This window comes from Phocoena sinus, chromosome 19 (assembly GCF_008692025.1).
Source record: "Phocoena sinus isolate mPhoSin1 chromosome 19, mPhoSin1.pri, whole genome shotgun sequence".
Taxonomy (NCBI): Eukaryota; Metazoa; Chordata; class Mammalia; order Artiodactyla; family Phocoenidae; genus Phocoena; species Phocoena sinus.
Window position 1 is genome coordinate 14,195,686 of NC_045781.1, and position 7,592 is coordinate 14,203,277.

The 7,592-nt window shown below is 37.1% G+C and overlaps 1 pseudogene; it reads right to left on the reverse strand.

The window, feature by feature from the left end:
• Nucleotides 1–6,071: 6,071 nt before the first annotated feature.
• On the reverse strand, nt 6,072–6,352 carry LOC116744645 (annotated as a pseudogene).
• Between the last annotated feature and the right edge of the window lie 1,240 nt (nt 6,353–7,592).

Sequence of the window (7,592 nt, forward strand, 5' to 3'; positions counted from 1 at the left end):
GGATGTAGGTTTGTGTGAAGAATTCTGCCCTGTGGTATCCGATTAGAAAGCACCTACTGTGTGCCAGATGCTATGTGAGGTGCTGGGATAGACACAGAGAAAATAAGCTTTAAAAAATGATGAATAAAATATTAGTGAGTGTAAGGGGAAATTCAAGAGACCTATTATATGTGTATTTGGATAACAAACAGATATCTGGATCTACACAAAGGAGTGAAGAGCACCAGAGATGGTAACTACAGGGTTAACACATAATACTATTTTCTTATTATTTAATTATTGACAAAATACAAATTACTGTTTAAGCAAGAATAAAAACAATGTAGTTAAGGGTATCTATATTATTAATATATATGTTAACCAATATAGAAGCAAATTGTATGACAACAATAGCACAAATGCCAGGAGAAGAGAAATGCATGGAAATAAACTAATGTAAATGTTCCAGTATTCTATGGGAAGTAATATAATATCACTTGAATGGACACTGTGTTAAGTGAAAGTTGTACATGCTAAGCCCTAAAGCAACCACTTAACTAACAAAACAAAGAGTTATTGCTAATTATCCAACAAGGAATATAAAATGGAGTCATAAAAATTACTCAGTTAATCCAAAAGAAGTCAGAAAGAGAAGGGAACAAATTACAGGTGGGAAACAAATAGAAAGATAGAAGGTTTATATCAATAATCAGATTAAATATAAATGATCTGAACATCCCAATTAAGAGGGACTAAGTATCAGATCGGATAAAAAAAGCACAACTCAACCATATGCTGCCTATGAGAAATTCACTTTAAATATATACCAATAGGTTAAAAGTACAAGGATGGAAAAAGATATACCATGCTAATGCTGTGTAAAGAAAGCTGGAATGACCTTGGATTTGGCAGTGGGTTCTTAGATATGACACCTATAGCACAAGAAGCTGAAGGAAAAATAGATAAATTGGACTTCATCAAAATTAAAAACTTTTGTGCATCAAATGACATCATCAAGAAGGTGAAAAGACATCCCACAGAATGGTGAAAATACTTGTAAATCATATATCTGATAAGGGTTTAATACCCAGAATATATAAAGAACTCCTAAAGCTCAACAACAAAAGGACAACCCAATTCAAAAAGTGAGCAAAGACGTGAATATATATTTCTGCAAAGAAGATATATAAATGGCCAATAAACACATAAAAAGACTAAACATCATTAGTAATTAGGGAAATGCAAATAAAGCTATGAGATACCACTTTATACCTACTAGGATGGGTATTTTCAAAATAACTGAAAATAGCACGTTAGTGAGGATGTGCATAACTTGTAACCCTTGTACAATAATGGTGAAAATATAAGATGGTATAGTTTGGCAATTCCTCAAAAAGTTTAGCATAGAATTAACATGTGACCCAGCAATTACGCTCCTAGGTATATATCCAAAGGAACTGAAAGCAGGGACTTGAACAGATACTTGTATTCCAATGTTTATTGAAGCGTTATTCAAAATAGACAAAAGGTGGAAAAAACATGAATGGATAAACAAAGTGTACTATACACATACAATGGAATATTTTTCAGCCACAAAAAGGAATAAAGTTCGGACACATACAACATGGATGAAGCTTGAAAAATTTATGCAAAGTGAAATAACTCATATGCAAAAGGACAAATATTGTATAATTCTGCTTATATGAAATATTTGGATTAGGCAAATCCATAGAGAAAGAAAATAGATTAAAGGTTACTGCAGGGAGGGAGGAATTAGGAATTATTGCTTAGTGGTTACAAAGTTTCTGTTTGGGTTGATGAAAAGTTTTGGAAATAGATAGTGGCGATGATTGCACAACATTTTGAATCTACTTAATGCCACTGAATTGTACACTTAAAAATTGTTAAAATGGCAAATTTTATGTTATGTATTTTACAATAATATAAAAATGTAATCATGTAGTATACCAAAAATCATTGAATTACATACACTTTAAACGGCTGAATTATATGGTATGTAAATTACATCTCAATAAAGTTGTTAAAAAAAAGAAAGCTGGATGGGGCTTCCCTGGTGGCGCAGTGGTTGAGAGTCCGCCTGCCGATGCAGGGGACACGGGTTTGTGCCCCGGTCCGGGAAGATCCCCCATGCCGCGGAGCGGCTGGGCCCGTGAGCCATGGCCGCTGAGCCTGTGTGTCCGGAGCCTGTGCTCCGCAACGGGAGAGGCCACAACAGTGAGAGGCCCGCGTACTGCAAAAAACAACAACAAAAAAAGAAAGCTGGAGTGGATATAAATATCTACAAAGCAGGTTTCAGAGCAAAAAATATTACAGAGATAAAGAAGATCATTTCATAATAATAAAGTGGTCAGTTCATCAATAGAGAATAACAATTGTAAATGTTCATGCACCTAATAATAGCATCAAAATACATGAAACAGGGCTTCCCTGGTGGCGCAGTGGTTGAGAGTCCGCCTGCCGATGCAGGGGACGCGGGTTCGTGCCCCGGTCTGGGAGGATCCCGCATGCCGCGGAGCGGCTGGGCCCGTGAGCCGTGGCCGCTGAGCCTGCGCGTCCGGAGCCTGTCCTCCGCAACGGGAGAGGCCACAGCAGTGAGAGGCCCGCGTAACGCATAAAAAAAAAAAAAAAAAAAAAAAAAAAAAAAACATGAAAAAAAAACTGGTAAAACGGGAAGGAGAAAGAGATAAATCCACTATTACAAGTCAGAGTCCAGTAATACTCTCAGTAATTGCTAGAACAATTAGAAAATCAGTTAAAAGAGAAGATTTGAAAAACACTATCATTTGAACTAATTGATATTTGCAGAGCACTACAACCAACAACAGCAAAAAATACTAATTTTTTTCAAGTGCACATGGAACATTTACAAAAATAAAACATATTCTGGGCCACAAAACAAGCCTTTTTCCACAATGGAATTAAATTAGAAATCAGTAACTAAAAGACATCTGGATAATTATTGAATATTGTATTTGGAAATGTACACATGTCTAAATAACACATGGATTAAAAAAGAAATCAAAAGAAGTTAGAAAGTATGTTGAACTGAAAGAAAATGAAAACATATTACATAGCAATTATGAGATGCCACTGAAACTGTGTTCAAGGGGAAATTTCTAGAAACTAGATGTCTATATTAACAAAAAACAAAGGTCTCAAATCAATGACTTCATCTTCCACTTTAAGAAACCAGAAAAAGAAGAGCAAATTAAACACAATGTAAGCAAAGCAAAGGAAATAATAAACATCAGAGCAGAAATCAATGAAATAGAAAACAGAAAAATAAAGAAAAATCAATGGAACCAAAAGTTAGTTATTTGAGATTAATAAAAATGATAAAACTGTAGCAAGACTGGTCAGGAAATAAATGGAGATATATCAGGAATGAGAGAAGTGACATCACTACAGATTCTACAAATGTTAAAAGGACGACAAAGTACAGCATAGAAACTTTAATCCAATATATTAAACAACTTAGGTGAAATAGAAAGATTTCTTGACAGACACAAACTATCAAACCTTACTAAAGAATAAATAATTAACCTGAATAGCCCTATATCTGTAATATAAATTGAATTTGGAATTAAAAACCTTCCTACAGGGACTTCCCTGGTGGTCCAGTGGTAAAGAAACTGCCTTACAATGCAGGGGATGCGGGTTCGATCCCTGGTCAGGGAACTAAGATCCCACATGCCGCAGGGCAACTAAGCCCGTGTGCCAAAACTACCGAACTCGCGCACCTCAACTGGAGCCCACAGGCCGCAAACTACAGAGCCCACGCACCCTGGAACCTGCACGCCACAACTAAAGAGAAAACCCCCATGCCACAGCTAGAGAGAAGCCCGTGCACCACAACGAAGAGCCCGCATGCTGCAACTGAGACCCAGCCCAGCCATAAATAAATAAAATAAACAAATAAATAATAAATCTTAAAAAAAAAACCCTTCCTACAAAAAAAGCCAAGTCCAGATGGCTTCACTGGTAAATTCTATGAAACATTTCTATTTAATTTTAATTTTTATTAAACATTTAAAATTCTCTTAAGCATTTAAAGAATAAATAATAACAATTTTATACAAACACTTCCAGAATATTGAAAGGAAGGAAATTCTTCCCAATTCATTCTATGAGTTAACTAGACAAAATTACCCCACCTCCCCTGCCCCCACAAAACCTACAGATTAATATTCCTCATGAACCTATTTGCAAAAAGTTCTTAATAAAATTTTAGCAAACTGAATCCAACAATATAAAAAAATGATAATGCAACAATGGCCAAGTGGTGTTTATCCCCAGAATATAAGATTGGTTTAAGATTTGAAGTCCAGTGTAATTCAACATATTAACAAACTAAAAGAGAAAGAAAATACAGTATTGCCATCTCAGATGCAGAAAGAGCATTTGACAAAATTCAACATCCATTTTTGATAAATACACTTAGCAGAAAAAGAAAAAAAGCTTCAACTCAGTGAAGGCCATCTACGAAAACTCTCCAGCTACCATTTCACTTAATAGTACAAAACTGAATGCTTTCCTTCGAAGTAAGATCTTGGCAAAGATATTCACTGTCTCCACTTCTGTTCAATCTTTTATAGAAGGTTTTAGCCAGAGAAACCAGGAAAGAAAAAGAAATAAACAGCATACAGATTTGATAGTGTGATGAAGAGCCTAATTTCATTTTTTGATGTTTGCCTGCTTATAGCTTTAAAAAAGAAAACCAAACCAAGAAGTTTATTTAAACAACAAGTGCTTGTCTTGAAGGGACAACTATCTAGGATTTCTTTATTTTTTAAAAATTAATTTTTAATTGGAGTATAGTTGAATTATGATGTCGTATTAGTTTCTGCTGTACAGCAAAGTGAATCAGTTATACGTATATCCACTCTTTTTTAGACTCTTTCCCCATATAGGTCATTACAGAGTATTGAGTAGAGTTCCTTGTGCTATACAGTAGCTCCTCATTTGTTATCTATTTTATATATAGTAGTGTGTTCATACCAATCCCAATCTCCCAATTTATCCTACCTCCCCCTTCCCCCTGGTGGTCATAAGTTTGTTTTCTACATCTGTGACTCTATTTCTGTTTTGTAAATAAGTGTATTTATACTATTTTAGGATTTAGTTCTTTTTTTTTTTTTTTTTTTTTTTTTTGCGGTACGCGGTCCTCTCACTGTTGTGGCCTCTCCCGTTGTGGAGCACAGGCTCCGGACGCGCAGGCTCAGTGGCCCAGCCGCTCGGCGGCATGTGGGATCTTCCCGGACTGGGGCACAAACCCGTGTCCCCTGCATCAGCAGGCGGACTCTCAACCACTGCGCCACCAGGGAAGCCCAGGATTTAGTTCTTTTAGAGTAATTTATCGAGACTACCTTACTTGTGACATCTGCATAGAAAAAAGTCATAAAATTGTCCTTGGTTTAACAATGATAAATGAAAAACATTAAAATTCTCCAGCTGAACAAGGTATGCAAGGATTTTTTTTTTTTTTTTTTTTTTGCGGTACGCGGGCCTCTCACCGTTGTGGCCTCTCCCGTTGCGGAGCACAGGCTCCGGACACGCAGGCTCAGCGGCCATGGCTCACGGGCCCAGCCGCTCCGCGGCATATGGGATCTTCCTGGACCGGGGCACGAACCCGTGTCCCCTGCATCGGCAGGCGGACTCTCAACCACTGCGCCACCAGGGAAGCCCTGCAAGGATTTTTTATATTCCTTTTTTTTTGTTAAATAGCGAGAGCAAAATAACTTACTGGCATATAAAGATAAGAGGTGACCAAGCATACCACTAATGGAAAGGCAACATTTTCACAGAACTAGTATTTTCCCCCAACCCATTTTCATTTGATGTCAATCAAAGCATACCATTGGCCATAATTTATTTTTTAGGAAAGCAATATGCTTCTGCATACACCAGTTACTTTACGTACAATAAAGGAATGGGGAAGAGGAAAATGAAAGACTAGAGAAAACCGTACTGTAATAGTTAGGATGTAGTGGAACCAAATTGCATTTTTCTAATCGAGAATGTCCATTTGGTCTGTAGAAAAGAGTTCTGGAGTAAAGTAGCAGGTTCCTTTTTTAGTAGACACCTCCCGTCTGTTGCTGGAACACATCATTTGTATCTTCATCTTCCATTTCCAGCTGTGTAGGTGAGTCTGTTTCATTGATTGGCTGCCAGTCAAATCGGAATCTCATCTGCCTCATTGACAAACCGTGTCATTCACAATAGACTTTCATTAGTTTACTAAGTGGTGTATGCCTCTTAATCTTAAAGTGCACCACAGAACCATCCTGCCTTGCCACCTTCAAATTAATATGATCATTGTACTCAGTCCTTCCTTGGTCTTTTTGTCAGCCATGGTGATCTCCGGAGTCTCCTCAGCTGCTGTTTCACCAGATCCACACCAAACACGCACACAAGCAGCACCAGGAACAGCAGAAGAAGCTGCTAACAGCTTTGAGCTTCACTCCTTATTTCTCTTGTGCCCCCAATCTGGGCAAGCTCAGCTCCTCTCTTTTTTGACACTAGCGGGAGATTTAAACCACACAAGCCTCTGCCATAAACGCTCCACGCCAATTTCCTTTCCTTGCTTTTGCAAACAACTTGCAGACTTTCTTGGGATACCTGCCTTGCTTTTCCTAGAAAGCTTCATTGTGTGAGTAATAAAACTTTTCATACCCTCTTGGTGTGTGTGTGGCGTCATCAGTCTCAACATCCCAACCATATTTTGGGTGGGTGGGCGGGTCCATACTATATCTGCCGATTGCAATAGGAATAGATATCACTGTCTTTTCTCACAGATGACATGATCATCTATGTAGAAAATCCAGTGGAACCTCCAAACTCTTGTAGAAATACTAAGTGACTTAAGCAAGGTATCAGGCTACAAGATACAGAAATCAATATTTCTTATATACCAGCAATGAACAGTTGGAAATTGGATTTTCTAAAATACCATTTACAATGCATCAAAAACTCTGTAATACCTAGGGGTAAATCTGACAAAATATTTCATTATCTGTACATTAAAAAATATAAAATATTGCTTAGAGGAATTAAAGAAGATATATATTGTGCTCATATTGTGTCTTATGGTTATGAGAGTCACCATTTTAAAGATGTCAGTTCTCCCCAATTGATCTATATACTCAATACAATCTCAGTGAAAATTCCAGATAGATTAAAAAAATAAATAAATGGACAAATTCCTTCTAAAACTCTCCTTGGTGTTTGAAATGAAAATTTGTTTTCACACACACGAAAAAATTGTACATGAATGTATATAGCAGCTTTAGTTATAACAGCCAAAAGTTGGAAACAACCCATATGTCCTTCAATGAATGAATGGCTAAACAAACTGTGGCATATCCACATGGACTTCTACTCAGCAATAAAAAGGAATGAATTACTTACACATGTAAAAACACTTATGAATCTGCAGGGGATTATGCTGAGTGAAAAAGTCAATAGTCCAATTACATACTTTATAACTCCATTTACATAACATTCTTGAAGGGATAAAATTATAGAAATGGAGGACAGATTAGGGTTGCCAGGTCTTAAGGAGGGGGTTAAGAGAAGCAGGGAAGTGGGTATGG